The sequence below is a fragment of the Hippopotamus amphibius genome, chromosome 2 (genome assembly GCF_030028045.1).
Source record: "Hippopotamus amphibius kiboko isolate mHipAmp2 chromosome 2, mHipAmp2.hap2, whole genome shotgun sequence".
In the NCBI taxonomy this organism is placed as follows: domain Eukaryota; kingdom Metazoa; phylum Chordata; class Mammalia; order Artiodactyla; family Hippopotamidae; genus Hippopotamus; species Hippopotamus amphibius.
Window position 1 is genome coordinate 13,624,491 of NC_080187.1, and position 27,433 is coordinate 13,651,923.

Sequence of the window (27,433 nt, forward strand, 5' to 3'; positions counted from 1 at the left end):
ATATGCCACTGTTTACTCACTTTCATTTTTGCTGTTGAGAAGTCAGCTCTCTATTTTTCCTTTTGCTTGCAAAGTATCTTTTTCCTTCTGGCTGCTTCTAAAATCCTCTCCTTGTCTTAGATGTCTTCAGTGTCATTATGACTTCCTGAGGATTTCTTTTTATTTTTTTTATTTATTTTTTATTTTTTTAAAATAAATTTATTTATTTATTTTATTGGCTGTGTTGGGTCTTTTTTGCTGTGCGCGGGCTTTCTTTTTAGTTGTGGTGAGTGGGGTCTACTCTTCATTGTGGTGCGTGGGCTCCTCATTGCCATGGCTTCTCTTGTTGCGGAGCACAGGCTCTAGGCACGTGGGCTTCAGTAGTTGTGGCACATGGGCTCAATAGTTGTGGCTCACGAGCTCTAAAGCGCAGGCTCAATAGTTGTGGCGCACAGGCTTAGTGGGATCTTCCTGGAGCAGGGATCGAACCCGTGTCCCCTGCATTGGCAGGCAGATTCTCAGCCACTGTGCCACCTAAGAAGCCCGGATTTTTTATTTATTCTGCTTGGAATTTGTTGAGACTCTCGTCTCTGATGTTTGTTTTCTTTTATTAATTCTGGAAAATTCTCATCTGTTTTCTCTTTCAGTTTTGTCTCTCATTCAGTCTTTCTTTTCTTTCTTCATGGAGTTCTAAGTTAGGTGTCTGTTAGACCTTTTTTTTTTTTTTGATAGTGAGCTCATGTTCCTTGGAAATCTAATCTCTGATAATTCTTTGAAGTTTGGGTTTAAAGTGAGGATTTTCATCTTTTGCAGAAGCCTCAGAGGGCTCTACTAACCCAAAACACTTAAAACCAAAGTTTAGGTCTTAGACTTTTTTAGGTCATTGGCATAGTTGAATTCTGACTTCAGGCTTGCATCAGGAAGGTGTTATGGTGGCAGTCTGAGAGGAGACTCCTTTCCTTCTGTTTCCCCTTCCTGAGCCATGGCCAAGACAAGGCAGGTTTTCCTCTAGTTCACCTTCTGAAGATAAGGCCTTGCGGAGTGTCTGGCTTGATATAGGAATTTCCAATATGATGCTTGCTTTGCCAGCAGACATTCAGGGGCCAGACCACATGCAGAGGTTAGACCATTGCCTATATATGGGGAAAAAGATAATTACACTTACCTTTTAAAATCTTCACTCTGGCTGCCTTACAGAGGATGGATTAGAGTTCCAGAGTGGAGGCAGAGGCAAGCTTGGATGCTACTGTAGACCCCGGGGGAGAGGTGGTGCTGCCTGGGACAGGATGGTGCTGGGTGGGGAAGGTTATTGATTGAGATGGTCTGTCTCTTCCCCTAGACTGTAAAGTATTCAGAGTGGCAGGGAGTTTGTCTTATTCATCTTTGAGTCCTTCATGCCTGGCACAGAGAAGGCATTCAGCAAATGTTAATTGAATTGAACTGTGTAATCAGTAATGGTTCTAGTGATGTTTTTTTGGACTACCTTCAAAGTGACCACTTTCTTTAAAGGGAAAGGACATAAAGGCATCCCAGGCAGTGAATTCATCCTGTCTCTGGCATTGTGAAGCTCAAGACAGAAATAGAGAGCCAGCTGTTTGTAAGCCCCTGCAAGCCTTAGGTTTTGGCCAGGATTACTTTCCATGATAGCATAGCTTTCTTTAGCCTCTGCCCTTGTTCCTTTCTTAAGGAATCTCAGACTCTATTAGAAACTACCTGCATAAGGACTTACCATCTTGCTGGATTTTTTTCTCTAGGCAGTTTGTAAAGATGTTTCTCTGATGATATGTTATAACTGTGAAATCTTCTGACTCCTGAGACTCTTTTTGGGAACAAGTGTTCTGTGTCTAGGGAACAAAAGGAGAGACAAATGGTCCCTGCTGGGTGACAGTTTAATAAGCTTCAGCTGGTCACCTAGGACTGCTGTTCTAAGGGTTTATACATTAGTATTCCATTAGACTGTGTAGAAGTACTACTAGAAAGTACAGTGAAATAAAGCATACATATATGACTAAATTCTGAGGCCTTGACGATCTTCATTTAAAAAAATATATGTTGAATGTCTCCTGAGCCCTAAGCCCTGTGCAAGGCACTGGCTATAAAGATACAACCAGACACCATCCCTGACCTTGAACCAGGATCACTCCTGGCCCATCCTGTACTTTTTGTGTGAATCAGAAAAAAATGCCCCCTCTTCAAGGAAAATATATTAGTCAATATATTATTTCCATTTCAACAACAAATTTGTTATAGCAAATGGATTATTAAGGACAAATGTATACTCGCTATTAAATAATGTGTACATGGTATCATAATGAAGTGCTTATTGATTTAAGCTTAAAATTCAGAAATATCCTGGCACAGTAAACAAACATCAGATGATTGAACTGCAACATGAAACTTCATCTTTAATTAGTTCACTAATACCAAAGAGGGATTTTTTTTTTTAAAGTTGAAAGTAGGGAATTCCCTGGCTGTCCAGCGATTAGGACTTTGTTCTTCCATTGCAGGAGGCCTGGGTTCCATCCCTGGTTGGGGAACTACGATCCTGCATGTGGTGTGGCATGGCCAAAAAATTAAAAAATAAAATAAAATAAAATAAAATAAAATAAAATAAAATGTTGAAAGTAGTCACCAATTATACTTCATATGTAAAAGTAGGTCTTATTTAGAAATAAGACCTAATATTTAGAAATATTTTTGACTTCATTAGATCAACAAAGTCTTTTGATAATCTAGTTTGTCATAGGGGAACAATATACATTGTCTTGTTAAAATGAGACACTTGACTACCACATACCAGAAAATCCTCACCGTAAATATAAAATGGCCCAAACAAAATCATCTGATGATGTTGGTTTACCAAACCAGAATATTTCTGAATTCTCAGTTTAAATCAACAAGTATCAACACTTTCATTACAATAATATGTAAGTATTATAACTAATATTTGTTATCATGAATAATCCATTCGTTGTAGAGTAAAAAATATAAATATAAAATATGGAAAGTATTCCAGATATTAAAGATGCCTGCATGTGGATGGCATCACTGCATCCTTGTGCATGACCTAAAAGCCACACATGGTGGCCTTGGGGGGGCCCAGTCTCAGGGGTGCAGACATAGCTGATGATTCCAATGCAAGATGCTAAGAGCCCTATTAGGAATACGCACGAAAGGTGCTGGGAGACAGAGGGGAGGCAGGACGAGGCCAATGGGGGTACTGGCAAAGGCCGGTGTGTGTGAGAAGCACCCAGGTGAGTAACGTGCATGGTCTTTTGGACATATTTTGGCTGTTAGAAGCCTCTAAGCCTTCTTTCTGGGTTCCCGCTACATTCTGGTTAAATGAGATAGCTGAATTCCAGATGGGTGTGGTGCTTCTCTTTTTAGATGGACTGTGTTCATCTCTCCTCCTGCCTACGTCTTCTGCCTTCAGGTCTCTGCTCTCACAGCATGAATCAGCTTTATTTTACGGCTTGCTAAATTTTCTTTCTTTCCCACCAGATTTCAAATTCAACTAGCTCAAGGGTCGTATCTGTCTTGTTATTGTTTATTAGTGGCCCCTCACACTCCAGTGCACAATGCCTGGAATACCACAGAATAAGCTTTTGATAGATATTGGCTGAGATGATTTTTTCCATTCATTCCTCAAACATTTCCTGAACACTTATTTTGTGCCGTGGACTCTGTTGAGCCCTGCGCAAGCAAAGAAATGACATGCCGTGTGGGTCCCTCCCGTCAGGGAGCTCACTCTCTGGTTACTGTGACCCAGCGGAGGAAGAGCAGTGTTGAAGGGCTGGGGGTGCAGCTGACTCAGATTCAGGGTCAGTGGGGGCCTCCCAGAGCAGGGGCCTCTGAGCTGAATGTGGAAGGAAGAGAGGGGCGAGCAAGGTTTCAAGGGGTGGAGGCAGGACACGTGTTCAGACAGGGCTCAGCATGCACGGCAGCATGGTGGCAGCTAGAACACGGGGGATGCAAACATTTCACTCCGGCTGGAATACAGGATTGAGCAGGGGAGAGCGAAGGATGCTGTGACCTGAGAGGTTGGCAGGAGCTGAGTTGTAAAGATGACTGCACACTGAGAGCTGGGGAGCCACTGGAGGGATTTAAACAGGTGTGTGTGTGTATGTGTGTGTGTGTGTGTGTGTGAGAGAGAGATCTACCACATTTTTAAAATAATTGGTCATTTCCTAATTTATTTATTTACTTAAATTTATTTTTTATTTTTGGCTGCATTGGGTCTTCATTGCATGTGGGCTTTCTCCAGTTGTGGTGAGCAGGGGCTGCGCTTTTGTTGCAGTGCACAGGCCTCTCATTGTGGTGGCTTCTCTTGTTGTGGAGCACAGGCTCTAGGCGCGCAGGCTTCAGTAGTTGCAGCACCTGGGCTCCGTAATTGTGGCACACGGGCTTAGTTGCTCTATGGCATGTGGGACCTTCCTGGACCAAGGCTTGAACACGTGTCCCCTGCATTGGCAGGCAGATTCTTGACCACTGCACCTCCGGGGAAGCCCTGTGATCGACCACATTTGTAGATCAGAGCCCTCTGCTGTGGTGTGGAAAGCATATTTAGGGATGGTGAACTGGAAGTAGAGAAAACCTCCCCGAGGTCAGAGAGAGGGGCATCATGGTCAAGTCTCAGTATCTGGCCGAGTCAGCGCTGAGATGAGATACTTTGTGACTGGCCAGCAAGCCCTCACCGCAGGGTGACAGCAGAATTGCCGCTGCACTTTCCTGAGCCTCCCACCCACCCTCTGAGGCAAGTCGGGTGGATACCATTCACTCCACTTTACAGATGAGGTAGCTGAGGCCAAGGCCGGGGCCCATACCCAGGTCTCTGTGGACGCCCAGTCCAGTGCGCTGTCCTGTGCCCCAGGCCACAGGGTAGGGGCGGGTGGCCATGCTGGGAGAGAATTGGCTCAGCAGAGTGTCTTCTCCCTAGGGCCCACCATCCTGCTTTCTGATGGGGGGGCTCAGACGTCCAACCACAGAGGCATCTACTGTGTCCCTCCAGGCAATGGTGCTGCTTCCCTGAGCTCCTTCCAGGCAGAGAGAGGGAGGCCCAGGGGGCAGCCAAGAGCTGTCTTCACCAAAGCAGTGAGGAGAGATTTGTGGGCTGCTCACATCCTCAGCGTCTGGGTACCACGCTGCTATTTAATAAAGCCCTCATTGCATGATGGGCCATTAAGTAACCAATGATATATTTCAAGCTCATTGAGGAGGCAGTTGCAGAGTTAAATCAGATTCAGACCATGTTGAGATGAAAAAATAAAGAGGCAATTTACATGCCCCGCTCTCCTCCCGAGGAGGACGGGAAGGGGGCAAATGGCATCCCAGGTCCACCTGGGGCCAGGTGCCGGCTAGAAGCTCCTGCTTTTCTCACTTAGTACCTCTAGCAGCGCCAAGCAGAGATGGTGCCGTGCCTTTTGTAGGTGAGGACGTGGAGTGCCGAGGACGTGGAGTGCCGGGGACGTCGGCCACTTGGAGGTGACGCTGGAACCTCAGCCCCGGTCTGACCTCACTGTGCCCACTCCTCCCACTGCTCCTGCTTCCCCAGGCAGGTTTCTCTCCACCAGACAAGCAATGATTCACTTTTGTGCAAAGGACGAATGGTGTGGAGGTCAACAGCTTGGGCCCTTGCAGACCTGCACGGCCTGCAGGCAGGAGCTCATCTGCTTGCCTCTGGCCCTGGCACGGGTGGCAGGGGGAGGCTGGCGGGTCCTTGACACCCCGAGCAGAGTGTCGCTGGCCTTTCCACCACCCTCCCACTGCTCTCCCTTTTGTCCGTCCTTCCCTCTCCTCTGTGTGTGTGGCCCCCTTGGAAGATAGATTTGAATCCATCCTGAGACCTTTGCTGATTAGTAACGAGCAAGCTGATGGAGACTTAGTTGTGATTCCTTCCTGAAGTGTCACATTTAAATGGATGACGGCATCCTATGCAAGAGATGAAGGGCTGAGGCGCCTCTGGAGGGATAACAGGCCGTGGGGTCGATGTTCTCACGTCCATAATCCCCACTTACACCCGCACAGAGCATTTAAGGCCCTTGAACTCTTCCTCCGCTCCCCAGTGACCTCACCCGGGCCAGGCCTTCTCCCCTCATCCCACGCCCAGTGCTTCTCCTTCCCAACAGCCCTGGTGAGTTCGGTGCCACCGCCTTTGCTCTCACTGATCTCTTGGCCTGGAATAGCTTTTGTTCCCCCCCCCCCCACCCCCAGCTGCCTGCCAGCTGGACGTGGAGCCCCATTCAGTGTCCAGTCACTTCTGAGCTCCACCGTGAGGCCTCACCCTCCCTGCAGAAGCAGCTGCTGCTTCTTCTGTGTCCTCAGAGCCCTTGGTAAGTCTCTCCGTGCAGATTGATTTTCATGGAAGATGATGATTTGTTTATGGATGCTGTACCCTGAGCAGTTTGAGGACAGAGATAGTGGTCCGTGTGTGTGTGTGTGTGTGTGTGTGTGTGTGCGCGCAAGTGTATTTCTCTAGAGCCCAGCCTGGAAGAACACGCGTGTGCCAGCCTTGGCCTCAGCTGCAGAGAGGCAAAGAGACACAGTATGTGTGGGAGTGAGTCTAGTCCTATCTCTGGCTTGTTTCTGTCCTTCTGTCTCTTGCCAGGAAAGGCTGCTTTGATCTGGGGGTCATGCTCCCAGGCCTTCTCTGGGGTTGTCCATTAGGGGGTTCTCACCTAGCCTCACCTGGGAGAATGACTGCCCCCTGCGCTCTCCCTACCCACCCTTCCCATCCCCAGCCTCCCCTGTCTTCTGTCCTGACACCTTTGAAAACTTGTCACGTGCAGCGTCCCTGACACTGACACAAATGCAGGGACTGCCCTAGTCACCGGTGGATCCCAGCCCCTAGATCAGCACTGACACTTGTAGATGCCCAGTGATGGCTTGTGGACACACAGCACTCTCAAAGTCCAAATACTTGGCTTATTCTTGGTCTTGGTTTTCTTTATGTGCCACGTGTATTTGTTAGACTAGGCAAAACTGTTTTAACGAGCAGACCTGCCTGGGTAGCTTAGCTGGTAGAGCATCAGACTTTTAATCTGAGGGCCCAGGGTTCAAGTCCCTGTCCAGGTGCCAAAAATAAATAAATAAACGGAACGAGCAGACCCAAATATGTAGGGGTTTAATTAATGTAAGGGCAGCCTATTTCTTGCCCTGGTAACAGCTGTGTAGCTATCCAGTTTGGTGGGGTGGCATTCGGGGACTCAGGATTCTTCCAGCTGCGGCCCTGCCCTCCTGTGGGGTCTCTGCATCACCAACAGCCAGGTCCCAGGAAAGGAAAGAGTGCGTGGGAGCACACCCATCACTTCTGCCCACATCCCAGGGGGTGGCGCTCGGGCACAGGGTCACACTAAACCGTTGTCAGAGGGAACCAGAGCTGGACAGTCGTGGTAAGAACAGAATTTCTTCAGGAGCTATGGTAGCCGGAAAAGGGTCCTCAGTCTGCAGCTGGGCTCCATTCCAAGTACAGTTAGGACAAGTGGGGATGTACAGCCAAAGAGCCAGGGGGGCGGGGTGGGGGGGCGGTTCTGGCTAAACCAATATGACAGGATTCTTGTTGAAGGCAGGGCAGGGTGATCAGATACCAAGAGTAGGGGACAAAGAATTTTTTTTTAAATTAATTTATTTATTTTGTTGGCTGTGTTGGGTCTTTGTTGCTGTGCACGGGCTTTCTTTTAGTTGCGGTGAGTGGGGGCGACTCTTCATTGAGGTGCGTGGGCTCCTCATTGCCGTGGCTTCTCTTGTTGCGGAGCACAGACTCTAGGCCTAGCGTGGGCTTCAGTAGTTGCAGCACATGGGCTCAATAGTTGTGGCTCACGGGCTTAGTTGCTCCGCGGCATGTGGGATCTTCCTGGAGCAGGGATCGAACCCATGTCCCCTGCATTGGCAGGCGGATTCTTAACCACTGCGCCATCTAGGAAGCCCGGGGACAAAGAATTTGATTAGGTATTGAGGGGTGGGGCATTCTGGCTAAACTGCCTTGAGCAGATTCTTGCTGAAACTCTGCAATGCAGAAATGAACACGGAAGCCCAAAGGTGGAGGCCTAGCTGGGTAGAGGGTTCAGCGGAGCCTGATGAAAGTTTGGTCAAGGAGAGAGTCTTTGTCGCTGCCAGGGAGACTAGTGTTGTGTCCAGGAAGGAGAGGAACTGGATTCCGGTGAACTTCTCACAGTCTCTGCTACAGTGCAGTGTAGAAAAAGGATGTGGAGTTTGTCAAAACTCCTGGTTCACATCCAGGTCTGCTCTTTGCTAGCTGTGGGCATCTGGACGAGTTATTGAACTCGTCCAAACGTTGAGCCTCAGTCTTCTCAGCCAAACAGTGGGGGAGAGTAACCCCACCTTAGAGGGTGACTGAGAGTGAATGTAAGGAAAGCCCCAGCGGCACATGAAAGGTGTCCCACCCGCTGTGACTGTGCCTACTGGGCTGGTTATTGTCTCTGTTATTACCATGTATCTTAGTGCTGCTGACTGATGAAAAATTTAATCATATGCCCATGACAAAAAAAATCTGCATGGGGGCTTCCCAGGTGGCGCAGTGGTTAAGAGTCCGCCTGCCAATGCAGGGGACACGGGTTCCAGCCCTGCTCCAAGAAGATCCTACATGCCGCGGAGCAACTAAGCCCGTGCGCCACAGCTACTGAGTCTGTGCTCTAGAGCCTGCAAGTCACAACTATTGAGCCCATGTGCCGCAACTACTGAAGCCTGCACGCCTAGAGCCTGTGCTCCACAACAAGGAAAGCCACCGCAATGAGAAGCCTGCCCACCGCAACTAAGAGTAGCCCCCACTCGCCGCAACTAGAGAAAGCCCATGCGCAGCAATGAAGACCCAACGCAGCCAAAAATAAATAAATAAATAAATAAATAAATAATCTGCATAGTATAAAAAGTATGAACACAGAAAAATATGTCTCACTCTTCCCACCTTCATTTCCCTGACTGTGCCACATGGCCTGTGGGATCTTAGTTCCTCAACCAGGGATTGAACCTGGGCCCTCGTCAGTGAAAGCCCAGAGTCCTAACCACTGGACCGCCAGGGAATTCCAGCAGTTTCTTGATAGGTTTCCAGAGATTTGCACACACAAGCATATGTGTACAAATAACCTTTTTTTATGTACCTAATGCTTTCATATGATACAATCTATTCTACAGCTTTTACTTCGCAATATAACTTAGCTATTACTTCATATCAGTATATATTGATTTACTGCATCTTTTTTTTTTTTTATGGCTGCATAACATTCTGTAGTAGGAGTGACCCATCATTTACTTAACTTTGTGCCCCACTGACACTCATTTAGCTGTTTACGGAGTGTTGCTACTCTTTAAAGTGGCCACGACCATACCCTTGTATATATGTCTTTGTGCCCTTGTGTGAGGACCGCTGTAGGATGAAAATCTCAGATTCATACATTGCATTTAATTCTCTTCAAAAATAGGATTTAAAATGTGCACTGTTTTTCACTCCAGTCACTGTTGTGAAGAGAAAGGATTAGGAATTAGAGACTTGGCTTGTCATGAGAATGTGAGATAAAATAGTTGTTTATTTTTAAACCCTTTACCAGTACAGACCCTTGGTCCCTCTTCTCATGGTGCCTCGGATACAGGATTTTGCAGCAGGAATATTTGGCAGGTTTGTAAGCCAATGCAAAGTGGGTCTTCGCTTCAGAATGCATTTTCCCCCATAAACACATTGTCAACCAGCTTTCTGAACCCCACACCCATTAAAGAAGTTGGAGTCACCACAGTAGAAACACAGTCCATTTTTTTTTGTTTGTTTTTGTGACTGAGAAGCAAGCACTGTGGAGTGCTTTCTCTGTGTTAGAGACTTTTCATAGATGATCTCATTTAATTCTCATAAACCTCTGAGGTGAAAAATATTATCTCTGTTTTCCAGACAAAGAAAGGGATAGGTTCACAGGGGTTAAGTAACTTGCCCAAGGTCATGTAGAACCAAGATTTGAGCTCAAGTCTTGATGACTATACCACTCTGTGGGCCTGTCCTTCTTAATGAGGGAATTCAGAACTTTCCTAAATGTCAAAGAAGTTTTACAAAAACTGTTGCATAAACATCTGGTGATTAGCAGTGCCTCTTAAAGATGCTGTGGCCTTGCTGAGCTTCGTAGAGAAAGAGGGCCTGTTATGGCCCCGAGCTTGGTATCTGACATACTTAGAATTTACCTCATTAATCCATCAACTCTTGGGTGATGGTCCAGGGTCCACTGCTGGTTTCCACCTTTGAATTGTTTCTACCCTCCGTTCTAAGGCAACCTTGCTGTCTGCGTGACCCCGGACTCTGGGATCTGGGATCTGTGTCTTTCCCTGGTGTCTTCCCACGCCCTTTATCCAGCATCTCTTCTTATTGTGTTTCCTGTCTCATAGCAAAGGAACGTCATTTAGAGCACTTTCTAAACTGCATGGCATTATTATTTATTTATTTTTAATTTTTTGTTGAAGTATAGTTGACTTACAATGTTGTATTATTTAGTTTCTGGTATACAGCAAAGTGATGCAGTTATATATATGTGTGTTATGTGTGTGTATATATGTATATATACTTTTTAATATTCTTGTCCATTATGGTTTATTACAGGATATTGAATATAGTTCCCTGTGCTATACAGTAGGACCTTGTTGTTTACCTACTTTGTATATAATAGTTTGTATCTGCTAATCCCAAACTCCTAATTTATCCCTCCCCTACCCGCTTTCCCCTTTGGTAACCATAAGTTTGTTTTCTATGTCTGTGAGTCTGTTTCTGTTTTGTAAATAAATTCATTTGTATCGTATTTTAGATTCCACATATAACTGATATATCCTATGATACTTGTCTTTCTCTGTCTGACTTACTTCACTTAGTGTGATAATCTCTAGGTCCATCCACGTTGCTGCAAATGGCATTTGCGTGGCATTATTATTACTAAAGACTCACAACCCCCATCGCCACCACTCTGCTCCCCTATTTCTCCAGCCTTTGAGCTGGTGTCACCTCACCCTGAAGTCTGCTCTTGTTTTTGGAACCTTGGTTCCAGTCTTCCAGCTCCCAGGAAATCTATTGCCTATAAACAAAATTAGCACATCAAAGCTCCCTCCCACGCCCACATTTTAAAACATCCTTTCCAGAGGACCACATTGTAATTCAGTCTACACGTACTGGGATGCCCCGTTTTTCTACGACATAGCTTAGCATTAGTGCCTTGTGCCTATGAATCCCTTTTTTAAATTTAGTATATCTTTATGTAGCTGTTGTTTCCATATTAGCACAGTCCTTCTCTTGTTGGGCTATACATCCACCCTTGTTTTGTTATTTATTAACAAACATTGAAGGAGCTGATCCCGTTAGACCGCCACCTCCATTATCTCGCATATTCCTCAGAATAAGTCCTGAGAGAGAGTGTTATTAGCCCTCTATGCAGTTGGGTAAAATGAGGCTCAGAGAGGTTCATGAAGTTGTCCATGTTTCCTTTAGTAAGTGGTAGACCTGGGATTTGAACCCAAGTGTTTGGTTTCTAAATCCATAACCTCTCCCAGACGAAAGCCATGGCTTGTCAGTTTCTTATCATCTTGTTGCTTCAGTTACTCTATTCAACTCCTTGATTAGCGATTACTCCAAATTAGCAGGATATGACTGAGCCTTCTGGTGTGGGAATGGGTCTTGTTTTGACAGCAGCCACAAAATCTATACTGAGAAGACTACTTAAATCCAGAATGAGAGATGGTAAAAATCCACAGAAATCTGGAAGAGCAGGGGACCATCTTTATTTGACCGGCTGACCGATTGCTCTCCAGAGGGTTTTTACTTACTTTTTGTCCATTCCAGCACTCCTTGAAAAGCTAAATGACTTCCACGGGCTCCACCCAGTTCCTAAAAATGTCCGGGAGAGTGCAGTTAAGTAAACTCCCAGCGTGTAGGGTTTAGGTTTCCCAAAGCTTTAACTTGGCACATCTCAAGCTTGTCTGACCATAAGAAGCGCCTGGGGTGTGTGTTAAATTGTGATTTCCCAGTAGGGATAGGACCTGGGGAATCTTTATTTTTTTTTTAACAAGGCCCCTTGGGCTGATGCTGCTGATCAGACTAGCTTGGGAAACACTGAGTATCACTGCTGGGAATTAGGTCCTCTCTGTGGACTGACCCCTTTAGATTTGAAGCACAGCTGGTCACATCGTATTACAGTGGAAGGAACGTGAATCCTGGAGTCAGAAAGCACAGGATTCAAAACCCCAATCTGACCACTGATAAAATTGTGTTATCTTGGGCACATAACTGAACATTCGGCCCTCGAGATGTCTGCCGCCACTTCCTCTGCCTGGAGACAGGAAATTGTTTCCCTTTCTCTTGCCACCTCTTCTCGACTCCTTTGTCCTCTTACTCTTTTTTTTTTTAATTTATAAATTTTATTTATTTAATTTTTATTGGAGTATAGTTGATTTAAAATATTGTGTTAGTTTCTGCTGTACAGCAAAGTGACTCAGTTATACATATACATATATCCACTCCTTTTTAGATTCTTTTCCCATACAGGTCATCACAGAGTATTGAGAAGAGTCCCCTGTGCTAGGCAGTAGGTCCTTGTTAGTGATCTATTTTATATATAGTAGTGTGTATATGTCAATCCCCAGTCTCCCATTTTATCCCTCCCCCTGCTTTCCCCGCCAGTAACCATGTGTTTGTTTTCTACATTTGTGACTCTATTTCTGTTTTGTGAATAAGTTCATTTGTACCACTTTTTTTTAAGATTCCACATATAAACGATATCATATGATATTTGTCTTTGTCTGACTTCACTCAGTATGACAACCTCTAGGTCCATCTGTGTTGCTGCAAATGGCATTATTTCATTCTTTTTTATGGCCAAGTAATATTCCATTGTATATATGTGCCACATCTTCTTTATCCATTCCTCTGCTGGGACATTTAGGTTGCTTCCATGTCCTGGCTGTTGTACATGGTGCTGCAATGAACATAGGAGTGTGTGTATCTTTTCGAATTATGGTTTTCGCTGGATATATGCCCAGGAGTGGGATTGCAGGATCATATGTTAGCTCTGTTTTTAGTTTTTTAAGGAACCTCCATACTGTTCTCCATAGTGGCTGTACCAATTTATTATACATTCCCAGCAACAGTGTAGGAGGGTTCCCTTTTCTCCACATGCTCTCCAGCATTTGTTTATAGATTTTTTTGATGATGGCCATTTGTCCTCTTGTGCTTCCGCTCTCTAGCACATGCTCTGATTCCTCCCGCCCCTCCCACCCCCACCCCATGCTGGGTCACTCATTTTTATAATGAGTTTTAAGTGTCTAGCAATCTCCACTAGACTCTAAGGTCCATGAAAGCAGGAACCATGACTCTCATGTTTATTACTTGTGAATATTATGCTTAATACTTATCATTTTATTATTTTGACTCTCGTGTTTATTATTGCATACCCAACACCTAGCATAGGATGGTGTGAATGACCTCTGAGCTTTGCTTTCCTCGTCTATAAAAATGGAAGAATATGATCTATCCACTGGGATATTGGGAGGTTAAAATGAAATGGTGAGCATGAAAGCAGCTGGCATACAGTAGGCATCTCATAAATGTTAGTTTTTGCCTTCCTTTGGAGAACCGACTTAGGATTACTGTACCGAATAGACTAGATTATAACCAAGGCTTTAAAGCTGTTTGCCTGACACTCTGTTCTAAAAAGTTTCTAGTATTCTTATTCTTAAGGTTTTACAATTTAGTCTTATTTCCCCATCAAGTCCAAAGACTCTTCCACCAGACTTTTAACTTTGTTCTGGTGACCTGTTTTAAGGTTTCTAATAATTTTACCTGATTTCCCGTGGGTAGCATATCTTTAAGCTTTCTTTATTCAGTTCAGTGCTAAGAATGAAAATGATATGATTGTAGATTGAATTGAATATTTTAAAAAGATCATGGGTGGTAGAATGGGTTTCAAAGGTAGCTTTATGGAATCTTTTCCTGTAATTCTTTAGAAGAGAATAAAAACATTGACTTGTGAAGATTTCTTCTAATCCTTTGGCTGTGAAATCCAGGCTGATATTATTAGCTGAACCATATGCAGAATTTTATTTTTTTCCCAGCCAGTTAGGAATAATTTTCAGATATATGACTACCTTTCAGACTTAAACTACAGGAGAAGGGCTTGCTATTAATAGGCCTTCTTCCACATGTTGGCACATTGAAGCTGCCCTAGTGCTAGGATGACCACCTGTTCAAGTTTGCCTGGGAATAAGGGGGTTCCAGGGGTGCTGGACTTTCAGTTTTAAAACCAGGACAACCCTGGGAAAGCTGGGATGAATTGGTTGGCTATCTTGCCAGAAGGGCTTGTTGGAGGAATTGGAGTAACAGTGAAGTAAGCATTAGCATGCTTTCCTGTTGTTTTAAAAAGTACAGGGGTCACAGGAAGTTAAAACGGCCTTTAAAAATTTTTGTGAAAGTTTTTGATAATTAGTTTAACTTTTAAAGACACTAAACTAAATATAGGTGGTCTTAAATAATAATATAAAGTATTAATATTAATAAGTAATAATATTAATAATGATTTTAAAACTCAGTGACAGTCATTTAGAAATGGGACTTCCCTGGTGGTCCAGTGGTTAAGACTCCATGCTCCCAGTGCAGGGAGCACAGGTTCAATCCCTGGTCGGGGGACTAAGATCCTACATGCCGTGTGGCACAGCCAAAAAAGCTAAAAAAATTAAAAAAAAAAAGAAAGAAAGAAATGAATAGTATTATAAAATCCAATCCTGTCTTTTCTGCACCAGGATGGCTACGGCTTTGAATGGCCAGTGTTGATCATTTTCACTATTTTGTGAATAGTTCACCTTTGAAGTATTTTTTCTAGTTAAATATCAACAGTAGAACTGATATTATCATTAATAAATCTTGAAAATAGGTCAGTTTTGAAAGAAGGGCCTTAACTCACAGAAATGTATATTATCACTTAATTCTCACAAGGTAAAATTTAAAATTATTTTAATATGTGTTTATGTCTATCTTATTCCCTAAAAGCAATATAAAGTAGCTTTCAAAAGTATATACATAAAAAAAAGTATGTACATTGTTAGAAGTCTTTTAAAAAAATTAGGTGAAAAAAATCAGGGCAAAGGAACAATAAAAGTGGTATAATAAGACGAAATCAGGGAAAAGTTAGCATCTACAAATGAATGATCTAAAGATCTTGCAGGTTTTTTTTAAAATAAATTTATTTATTTTATTGGCTGCGTTGGGTTCTTCGTTGCTGCACATGGGCTTTCTCTAGTTGTGGTGAGTGGGGGCTGCTCTTGGTTGCAGTGCGCAGGCTCCTCATTGTGGTTGCCTCTCTTGTTGCAGAGCACAGGCTCTAGGCGCATGGGCTTCCGTAGTTGTGGCTCACGGCCTTAGAGCTCAGGCTCAACAGTTGTGGTGCACAGGCTCAGCTGCTCCACGGCATGCGGGATCTTCCTGGGGCAGGGATCGAACCTGTGTCCTCTGCACTGGCAGGCGGACTCCCAACCACTGCACCACCAGGGAAGTCCTCTTGCAGTTTTAATGATGGGATACATCATAGTTTTAGCTCGCAGAGCTTTCTGGTTACCAAGGAAAAAAAAACAGCAATGTCCCAAGTTGTAAGTCATGGTGCCTGCAAGATAAAATAAAAGAGGTTGTTGAAGAGAAGTGCAGCTTTTCCTAACACTGAAGGCTGGGAGAAATTTCCCCAGAGGGCCTTCATAAAGGATCCCCCATGTGGCTGGCATCCCTCCAACAGCACCCTCTAATCAATAATCAAGGTTTTTATGAGATAGCGCCCCCCAGTGCACTCTGAAGGTATAACAACCAAATGCCAATCAGACTGGTTACTACATTTAATCAGTCCTTCCCTGGGGCGGGACTTCAGTCTCCTGGTAAGCTTTTCGGCATTCAGATTTCTAGGTCTCTGTTAAATCAGCATCTATTTTGAGAAGGTCCTGGATAATCCTGATAGAGAACCACCTATTTAGAGTTTTTAAAAAAAGAGATATTTAAAGAGAAAACCCAAATGTCCAATAAACATTTGAAAAAAAAATTCAGTTTCACTAGTATAATCATAAAGATGTGAATGAACACAGTGATGAGATACCATTTCACATTGATTAGACTGGCAAACATATTTAGCAGTAGCTAGCAGAGTTGAAAATGTATACTCTGTGATCCAAACAATTCCACTTCTAGAAAAATTCTTGCTCATGTGCCCAAAGACATACCATGAGGATATTTACTGCAGTGATCTTTGTAATAAGGAAAAATTGGAATGCACCTATATTCCATCAATGATGGGACGCATACACCAATTTATGACGTGGGTTGAGTTGTGTCTCCCCACCCCCCAAAAGATATGTCCAAGTCCTAACTGGTATCTGTGAATATGACCTTATTTGGAAATAGTCTTTGAAAATCTAATTAAATTAAGGATCTTGAGATGACATGATCTCGGATTAATGGGGCCTAAATTCATTGATGAGTGTCCTTGTAAGAAACAGAAAAGGAAAAGACACAGAGACACACAGAGCGAAGGCCACGTGAAGACGGTGACACACCTGCAAGCCAAGGAGCACCGTGGGTTGCCTGCGTCCACCAGGAGCAGGAGAGAGGTCTGGGACAGCGTCTCCCTCGGAGCCCTCCACAGGGACCAATGCCACCCGTGCCTTGATTATGGACTCCTGGCCACGAGGACTCTAAGAGTATACATTTCTGTTGTTTTAAGCCATGGTGGCCCTAGGAAAATAATAAAATGGAGATCTTCACCCAAACCACAGTGATACCTGGATGAGGGTGTAGTTAGAGGTTCTCCCTCAACCAAGAGAACAGAATCATGGAGCTAATAATCTTCCATGGCGCAGCTGAAGCAGTTTTGTCCTGATTTGAGGCTAAAAGAGCCCTTAGAGATTGTGTAGCCCAACTCCCCCCCATGTTAAAGACGAGGATGCCCAGACGGGAAGTGACTTGCTCATAAGGGGCAGAACTTGGATTTGAACCCAGGTCTGTCTGACTCCAAAGCGTGTGTTCTTTCCACTTCACTTGTATCTGGTCCTCTCACAGCATCCTGGCAGCAAGGGCTAGAGGAGCAAGCCCAGATGCTGGAATTGGAAGGCTGCGCTAATAAGTCTTTGCTCTCCCAGGCTCCGCCAGCATGGCAGGGAGAAGGTTAACTCCTCTAACCTTCTGATTCTTCTTCCCAACAAACAGTGAGACTAACTTTGCTCCTAGAGCACCTGAATCTCTGGATTGTAAGGTACAAATAGAATATGTGAAAACATCTTTAATAACTGTAAATCACTATACTATTGATATAAGTAGTAGTTAGTACAGTTATCATGTATTCTAGCCTCAGACTAGGAGAGCGAAAACGCAGAAAGTGTGGTAGGCAGAATCCTCAAATAACCCATAAGGACATTCCCAAGTGTATACTCTCCCCTTTGAGTGTGGGTGGGACCTGTGTATATGATGAGATGTCACTCCCATGATTATGTGACATTACACGGCAAAAGGGAGATGTCCCTCGGTGGGCCTGACCCAATCAGGTGAGCCCTTTAAAGACAGTTTCCTCTGGCTGGTTGCAGAAGAGGAAGTCAAACAGGTGTGATCCAGCTAGTCTGGAAGAAAGTGAACACTGCATTCTGAGCTGCCTATGGGGGTCACTACGGCAAAGGACTGTGGGCAGTCTCCAGTCACTGAGTATGGCCCCTGGCTGACAGCTAGAAGGAAAATGTGGACCTCAGTCCCCCAGTTGCAAGGAGATGAATTCTCCCAGGCAGCGTGGAAGATGGCCCTGAGCCAGGATGAGAACCGCAACCCTGGCCACACCTTGATTCCAGCCTGTGATGACCTGAGTAGAGGTGGACCTCTGACCTACAGAACTCTGAGCTAATAAATGGCTATTGTGTGACATTACTAGGTTTGTGTTAATTTTTTGTGCAGCAATAAAAAACTAGTAAGGGAGAGTTTTTCCCTGGGTCATAGAGCCATTGAATGCACATGTCTGTGTATCCCTCCAAGAAACTCTGAGCTTCTCTAAGGCTGGAACTGTTTCTTATTTGTCTCTGGAGTCAGACTGGCTGGGTTTGGTCCCAGGCCCTCCCACTTATTTTACTTTTCTGTGCCTCATTGTCCTCATCTGTAAAATGGGTGTGACAATAGTACTTAAGCCCCAGGGTTGTAAGGCATGTTAAATGACTTTGTGACGTGTAGAACTGTGCCTGGCACACAGAAAATGCTCAGCGCATGTGGTGGTGGCAGTTTTTTTTTTATATCCAAGCACTTAGCCCAGTAGCTAGCATATAACAGGCACTAAATTAATGTTTGTTGAGTGGATGAATGAATGAGTTAGAATTAGACTCTCAGGCTCCTGATTCTTAATCCTATAATATTTCTACTAATCATTATTTGCAATAGGATACAGATTTTTTTCCAAAGCTAATTTTACTGGCCCAATTTCTTCAGGGTATACTGGGAAAGCACCTGATTTACAACACTGTGAAAATACAAAGGTGTTTAAACTGGCACCAGAGTGCTTAAAAACCTGCGCTCTGTGGAAGCTGACCAAAAGCTGTGAGTAGGCCGGCTTTGTCTTAATAGACCTCATCGTTTGATTGGGGTGACATACACTTAATGCAATTGCCTAATTATCTGGTCATCAGGGAAATACCAACTGTCATTGACAACTGAGCTGGCCATCAATCAGTTTGCTCTGAGTTCATTAAATAAATTGAAAGGTATGGCTTAAATACTTAAGTAGACGAATAACAACTCCTCTCTCAAGGAGCTCGTGAAAACAGGACTTTTTGCCACAGCTATTGGCTGTGTTGAGCTGTGAAAAATGAGATTTGGAGCTTGACAATACAGCTCAACATCAGAAACAAAAGGAGATTTCAAAATTTGATAAAGCATCCTCATATATCTCCCTACCTCCCATCACATTTAGATTGTTATTGCTGATAATTCCTTTTAAAATTCTAAGCGGTAAGGTGGCCTCTAGTTGTGAACTAGCCCATCACTCTTTTTTCTTTTCAGATCTTTATTGGAGTATAATTGCTTTACAATGTTTTGTTAGTTTCTGCTATACAATGAAGTGAATCAGCTATATGGATACATATATCCCCACATCTCCTCCCTCTTGTGCGTCCCTCCCGCACTCCCTATCCCACCCCCTAGGTCATCACAAAGCGCCGAGTTGATCTCCCTGTGCTTTGCAGCAGCTTCCCACTAACCATCTGTTTTACATTTGGTGGTGTATATATGTCAGTGCTACTCCCTCACTTCGTCCCAACCTTCCCTTCCCCCCCGTGTCCTCAAGTCCATTCTCCAAGTCTGCGTCTTTATTCTTGCCCTACCACTAGGTGCATCAGTATCCTTTTTTTAGATTCCATATATATGTGTTAGCATGTGGTATTTGTTTTTCTCTTTCTGACTTAACTTCACCTGTATGACAGACTCTGGGTCCATCCACCTTACTATAAATAACTCAATTTTGTCCCTTTTTTATGGCTGAGTAATATTCCACTGTGTGTATGTGCCACATCTTCTTTATCCATTCATCTGTTGATGGGCATTTAGGTTGCTTCCATGTCCTGGCTATTGTAAATAGTGCTGCAGTGAACATTGTGGTACATATATCTTTTTGAATTATGAATTTCTCAGGGTATATGCCCAGGAGTGGGATTGCTGGGTCATATGGTAGTTCCATTTTCAGTTTTTTAAGGAACCTCCATACTGTTCTCCATAGGTAGCCCATCACTCGTGAACTGGCCCACATTGAGGGTTTGCATTTCCTTTCCCGCACCTGCGGGAAGATGGACATTTTGATTATTATCAAGCCTTGGGCTGGAGAAATGAATGACCCAAGTCCACATGTGCCTGCTGTATGCTGAGCAGTTTCACATCAAGATTTGTTCTGAGGGACTTCCTAGGTGGCGCAGTGGGTAAAAATCTGCCTGCCAATGCAGGGGACACGGGTTCGAGCCCTGCCCCAGGAAGATACTACATGCCGCAGAGCAACTAAGCCCGTGCACCACAACTATTGAGCCTGTGCTCTAGAGCCCATGAGCCACAACTATTGAGCCCATGTGCTGCAACTACTGAAGCCCACGTGCCTAGAGCCCATGCTCTGCAACAAGAAAGGCCACCACAATGAGAAGCCCATGCACAACAACGAAGAGTAGCCCATGCTCGCTACAACTAGAGAAAGCCCATGTGCCGCAATGAAGACCCAACACAGCCAATTAAATAAATAAATAAATAAATAATTTATTTATTTAAAAAAAAGATTTGTTTTGAGGTTTATAGATTCTGATTCCACTTAATTCCCCTTCTGTTGCAAGACCCCACAGTCACACTTTTTCCCTCCACGCTAAACTACATGCCATTGTTCCTCCAGCATCTATTACATGCCACTCCCTCCCAGGCACTGTGCTAGGCACCCGGAATTCAGAGATAATTAAAATGTTGTTCCTGCCCTGGAGAGACCTCCATGCTCGCTCATGAGCCCATGCCTCTGCACACAGGGCTCCTCCAGCCTAGACTACCTTCCTGGCTTCTGGGCTTGGCAAATTCCAGTTCATCTTTCAAGTTTCTACCAAACTACAACTTTATCCCCGGGAGAATAACTCAAACCCTGCTTCATGCTCTCATAGCCCTCGACCCTCATTTGCTTTAGTGTTTGCCACTTTGCATTGTGATTTTTTATTATCATTTATTTATTCATTGGCTGCATTGGGTCTTAGTTATAGCATGCGGGATATCCGTTGAGGCATGCAGCCTCTTCATTGAGGTGTGTGGGCTTCTCTTTAGTTGTGGCATGCAGGTTTTGTCTTCTCTAGTTGTGGCATGTGGGCCCTGTAGTTGTAGTGCACGGGTTCCAGAGTGTGTGGGCTCCGTAGTGTGTGGCACACAGGCTCTTTAGTTGAGGCCCATGAGCTCTGTAGTTGTGGCACATGGGCTCAGTTGCCCTGTGGCATGTGGGAATCTTAGTTACCTGACCAGGGATCGAATCCCTATTCTTTGCATTGGAAGGTGGATTCTTTACCACTGGACCAAGCAGGGAAGTCCTTGCACTGTGACTTATTTACCGTTTCCCATCCCAAGGACAGAGACTGTGCCTTCTTCTCTAAATTCCCAACACCTGACATTGAGTTGATGCATGAATTGCACTGATACTTGAATTAAAGACTAGGTTAATAAAGGAGGATAACTATTCTTATGTGTAGAAGGGTAGAAGTGGGGATGGAGTCAGAGAATAAATGTGCTTTTCTAATATCTCTTTTGCCAGTAGGGGGAGAGATGTGCTTATAAATATCCCATCATGTAAGCCTTTAGGATCTGTGGTCTGAAAGGCCAAAGAAAGGAGCAGGGTCTCTCTGGGTGACCTCTCAAATTTATAAGGAGCCATTTTACTTCAGGTAAGAGTGGGTATGACCTTGATTAACTTGAATCATGTGACCATATGGCAGGCTATTTCCTATTTTTCCCTTGAATACTTTGTCATTCCCTCTTCCTTTTTCAGGGAGTGTGGGGGAGGAGTTGAGGCGTGGTGGTGGTTATTTATTCACACGTTCAAACCTACAGGCAACACAATTCTGCCCTCTCTGAACACCTTTCAATGCCATATCGGGGTTGGAGAGTTTTGTTATTTGTTCCTGGTACCCACTGTGCAGGACTGCTGGGAGGAGGCCTCTTCCCTCTCTGCTCCTGGACCTTTGCTTTTCTTTCTCAGCAACCGCTCCAAAAACACACCCAGTCTTTCCTCAGTTCTCTCTTTTGTGACTCACGAATTTGCAGCTCTTGCTTTGAATTCTCTCCGTTCCCACTCTTGTATTTCTAATCCCTTGTTCCAATTAGATGTCCTGTCATTCCTTCAAGTTCGCTACTTCTAAAAGTTAGCTGTTTATCTCCCGAGTGTGCTCCCAACTTTCATCCACTGTATTCCATCAGTGCCCCACTGGGCACTGAGACCAGGAGGTGAGGGTTAGGAGAGGCAGGGGTGCTGTAGGTGCAGAAGATGTAGGTGCTGTGAGTCAGAGTCCTTTGGCAGAGGCAGTTCAGCACCCTGGAGAGCTCCTAGTGGGGCCAGCTGCCCGACTCTGGCCCCTTTCCTGCACCTTCCCTGCACCTTCCCTGCACACTTCAGCCTTCATATACACTTCCTTGTCATTGGAATCCTATGCTTGTTAAAGGAGCCTTATTGATTTCTTCCAGGCTTAGTTATCTGGGGACTGAAGACTTAATGGGGCTGATTCTGTCCTTGCTCTATCACTTACTGGGTGCGCTCCCAGAGACTGTTATCTAATTGCTCTGAGCCTCAGTTTCCTCTTCTGTAAAATGGAATGGCAGTATATCCACCTATTTGAGAGTGCTGTTGTGAGGGTGAATTGAGATAGCACATATAAAGTACGCAGCACAAAATAGAAATTCAATAAACAGTAGCTACAGTTTTTATTATTATAGAAATTACTGGTACAATTGTATTAATTCTTCTTACTAACATGTGATGTTACGACTTGAGGCTCTCATGGCAGTGGCATGTCTCTGGGGTTTTACAGGCTGGTTTTGTGTGTCGGGCAGAGCAAATGAATTTAGGGGGGCAAGTAAGTCCTCTGGGAAACTTCTTTATCCCTTGGGTACATTATTAAGACAGCACGGGGTGCTTTAGGTTTAGCCCAAATTATAGTCAATTGTTGGAAAAGAAGAGCCGGCCCACGTAGATTTATAGAATAGGAAATACCCTGTATGTGGCAAATGGGGAAATAGGCCCAAGAGATCCAAAAGTGCCCAAGGCGGCTCAGCGAGTCGGTGGTCACAGAGAGGAGGACTGGGTCTCCAGGCTGTTGGTTGTTCTTTGCTAGGTCTTTGCATATGCTGTTGCTTCCTCTTGTGGGAAGTCCTTTCCCTGTCTGGTCTTCTTGGCAACTCGTCTCTTTCTCACCAAGAGTCAGCTCTCTGAGCCTCAGTTGCCTCTTCTGTGAAATGGGGATACACTGCCATTCACCAGGTGGGGTGATTAAAAGTGACAGCGTGAGGAAGGAGCTTAGCTCTGACGCAGGCATATAGTAGATGCTGAGTAAGATGCGCCTGCAGGCATTACAACAATCTGTTCAAGTCTGTCTGACTTAGCCACTGCACTAGGAGCTCCCTGCAGGAAAGGTCTGCTTCCTCTGTCCTCCTGTTTTCACCTCTCCAGCTTTGTCTCCTACCACTAACCCTCTGCTCCCATAATGTGGCACCTCTCAGCATTCCCTGAGCATGTGCCCAGCTCAAAGGCACGACTTGCTTGTTTGTTGAATGAATTGATGTCTCAGCGAAACATGGCACCTTTCGACCAGCTTTGTGGTGGGAGTTGCCATCGTGGAAAGTATTGAACTGGCCTGGGTAGCTGGTCAATTGGGGGTGAGCAGCCCTAAGAGCTGTCAGTAGTGACTTTGGGAAAAGTTGTTTGATATCCCAGATGGGAGGAAGTGCTGCTGAAATAGAAACCTGATTTGCTTTGTTTCCATTTCAGTTAATAAACACATTTGAAGTTTTGATATGGAAGAGACCGGGTAATTTGAGGCCTCGTGGTGAAATTGATATCATTTACTCACAGTGAGGGAGTAGCGAGCAGGGAGATTACTGTTGAGAATTCTGCAAAGTGGAGTTAATTTATAATTTATAATTGATATTGGAGCTCTTTTCCATAGGCTGAATTATGATGGGATAAAGTAAGAGTCATTAAGTGTGGTTATTTTGTTGTTTGTGTCACCCTTGTGAATTGGAAAGTGGAAAAAGAACGTCATGCTAAATTGGTATCTAATCTTTTCAGAGCTATGTGCTAAATAAACTGGAATTTTAATTAAAACTGCAAGCCAAGAGGTAAATCACTTTAGAAGTTTGTGAAGTTTTTCTTTTTCCTTTTGCCTAATATAATTACCGCTAATAAAGGTTCTTTACGGGTGGGAAATCAGACACCAGAATAAATAACTGGAGGAGGTTGCTATGGGCCACGGAAATTATGAAAGGGGCAAGCTTATCTTCCCCTCCTGCTAACGTAGGCTTTTTTTTCTGTGGTTAAATTGTTTGGTAACCATTTGATCTCATTAAAAGTATTATGATCAGAAGCAGAAGCAAAGGTGGACGACAGCCCTCACCGCAGCTCCTCCAGCTTTAATTCATATGAGTCAATTATAATGAATGGGTTTAATAAAAAGTACAACATGCTTTGGTGATTAACTCAGCGAACAACGAACGCGTAGCACACTTACCGGGAGTATCATATCTGCAATAGCAAAGAAGTGAACAGGAAAACAAACTTCATAGATCACAAGAATTGCTGCTTTCCAGCAAAAGGTTGTTAATTACTTATCCGCTTGCTATATTTATTGGCTCTATTAGAGGATGAGTAATTATTGTCTTCCCGGGAAACCCACTGGAGCCAGACGGCACCTTTATTAAAGTAGAAGTCTCCTCGGTGTGCTAGCTATCCCTGCAGGATCCTCTCCAGTCAGAGTCTCCAATGACCAGGAACGCGGAGGGAGTGAGACAGGAATGTCAGCCCACAGGCACAGGAGACGGGGCTCCTTCAAAGTGCAGCAGCTGTCAGAGCAGTTCTTCCTCTTAGTGTACTCTCACTCCCCCGTGCCTTCCCCCACCCCTACTTCCAGCGCATCCCTTTTCTCTTTGCCCGGTCATCCCCCCACCCTATCCCCTTTCTCCCAGCCTTGGCTCCCTCTACCTCCCCTCCGTTCAGTTCTCCATCCTAGCCGGGTTGCACAGTCCTGCTTGAGCACTTCCCTGGGCTCTCTTCCACCTGCAGAATCAAGTTCAAGCTCCTCAGCCTGCCCTGTGAACCCCTCACCATCAGTCAGGCCGTGTGCACTTCTCCAGCTCTGTCTCTCTACTGACCCTGGGCTGCAGGCGCCCCACGCTCTCCCGGGCGCCCTGCCTGGCACGCACCCTTCCCTCGGCCGATTTCTCTTTCTCTTCATCTCTGCCTGGCAGATACTGACTTCACACCCAGCTCAACCGGCCCCTTCTTGGTTAAATTTCCCTCACCTGGAGCAGGAGCAGTCCTCCTCCTGGGCTCTGACCCAGCACTTTGTCACACAGAACGCATTTATCTGCTAAAGATCTGCCTCTACCCCCAGGCTGGCTCCTGCATCCCTGGAGCTCTGTCTGATTCACTATTGTTTTTCAAGAAGTGGATTTGTGCAGGGCCAGCCTCTGCTTTCTCTACCATCCGGGAAATCTGGGGACTCTTCCCCTTTGCCCTTCTCACCAAGGGACTTAATTAGGTGAAGAACACTCTAAGAGGCCTGCTCTCAATATTCTAAATTGGACTAACTTAGCTCCTACTATGTACCAGGCTGTTCACAAACGTCCTTTCACTTGTGGGTTGTTTTTCATCTTTACAGCACCTCCTGTGAGGGAGGGTTTGCTAGTCCTCTTTCTTGGGTGATGAAACTAAGGCCCGTGGTTGTTGCCAGGCCTGACACTTGAATCCAGGTTCCTGAACTCGAGTCAAGGAGCTTTTGTGCACGTACAGGCTTTCCCTAGAGTTAGACGCACACACAGGAGGACCTGCATGGCTCTCAATGCCCTGAGCTAACGTACACACGTTTAACTTTGGGCTAGTCCTAGAGAACACCCCTGTTCACCAGCTCCTTTGGGTAATATCTTACCAGCCAACAGATGTGGGAAAGGGTGATGGGAAGAATGGAAGAAAAGAAGGAAACTAGCTTTTTTAAAAACACCTACTGTGTGCCAGGCATTGTGGGGCAGGCACAGTGCTAAACACATTATTAATCAGCTAATAACCCAATCACATTGCTATGACTGGCTTGGAGTTGTCCCGCACGTGGGCTTTCCCCGCAGCCCCATCCAAAGACACTGACGTCAGGAAGCTGGCAGGTCCCTCTCCAGCACGGGGAGGCCTTTTCTCATCAGCCACATTTTCCACTGGCAGAAGGGAGCCTGGGATCTCCCCGCAGCCCCTCAGCTGGGTCCCTCGTCATCCGTCTGGGAGGAGAGCGATGTTGTTAGTTAGGGTGGGAGCAGCAGAGAAGAGGAGTGATCTGGCCTCCCTCTCTCAAGCTCTAAAGGGGCTCCCCTTCTGATACACTCACACTTGGCAGACAGAACCGTGTTCCATCTGGGCACACCCTTCAGGATCTGGTGGATTTCCACCAGAATTTTCTCCAGCGGCTTGCTTTCTCAGTTGGAGAAAAGAGTGCTAAATTTTCAGTCCATCCTTGAAGGGCGATTGCTCAGTCCTTTCTTTGCCTTAAGTGGCCTTCTGTGGACTCTTCTGTGCTCCATTCTTCCTTGAAGTGTTAACCACAACTCATTTTCTAATAGATGTATGTGCTCATGTGTTTTTCATAGATTAATCCATCTATCCATCCATCCACCCAATTTAGTGGAGTCCTAAGAGCACAGTCTTTGGAAATAGACCAACGTGGCTTCAAATTCTGTGTTTGCCACTTCTTAGCAATGGGATTGTATTTTTTCATGTCAAAATGGAGACATATATGTAAGATTCCTGGCCCATAATTAAGTGCTTAATAACAAGTATTATATTCATTGGAACGGTGTATGAGTCTTAAATTACTTCATTCCCCGAAAGCTTTCTTTCTCTCAGACCGTGTTCTAAAACTGGAATGGTGTCTTCATTATCTGTTGCTGCGTAACAAATTTCCAGTTCAGCAGCTGACAACAACACACATTTATTACCTCACACAGTTTCTGAGGTTTAGGAACCTGAGAGTGGCTTAGCTGGGGGTTCTGGCTCAGAGCCTCTCATGAAGCTATAATCAAGCTGTCGGCCAGGCCATAGTCTCTGAAGATTTGACTGAGGCTGAAGGATCCAATTCCAAGCTCACTTACTTACATGGTTGGCAGGAGACTTGGATTTCTTACCTCTCCCTGGGCTTCCTCAAAGCAAGTGATAATGAGAGAGAGAAGAATAGGAGAGAGAGAAAGAGAGAGAGAGAGAGACAGAGAGCAAGAGAGAGAGACAGAAAGAGAGAGAGCGAGAAACAGAGACAGAGATTGAGAGAGGAGGGCACAGTCTTTGTGTAAATATGCTCTTCAGGGCTTCCCTGGTGGCACAGTGGTTAAGAATCCACCTGCCTATTCAGGGGACACAGGTTCAATCCCTGGGACAGGAAGATCCCACATGCAACTAAGCCCGTGTGCCACAACAACTGAGCCCATGCACCACAACTACTGAAGCCCGTGTGCCTAGAACCCATGCAACAAGAGAAGCCACTGCAATGAGAAGCCCTTGCACCACAATGAAGAGTAGCCCCCGCTCTCTGCAACTACAGAAAGCCCATGCACAGCGATGAAGAACAAGTGCAGCCAATAAATATAAGTAAATAAATAAATAAATTTTTAAAAAAGATGCTCTTCAGAAGTGACATTCCATCACTCCACTGTCGCTATTGGTCACATAGACCAAGCCTGTGA

At 45.0% G+C, this 27,433-nt stretch overlaps 1 protein-coding gene and 1 non-coding gene across 3 annotated transcripts in view; both read left to right on the top strand.

The window, feature by feature from the left end:
• TTLL11 (tubulin tyrosine ligase like 11) overlaps nt 1-27,433 on the top strand; it is a 248,426-nt gene that overhangs the window by 14,932 nt on the left and 206,061 nt on the right. The gene's annotated exons all lie outside the window — the stretch shown is intronic.
• TRNAK-UUU (transfer RNA lysine (anticodon UUU)) lies at nt 6,978-7,050 on the top strand. The gene has a single exon. It is a non-coding gene; the product is annotated as a tRNA-Lys (tRNA).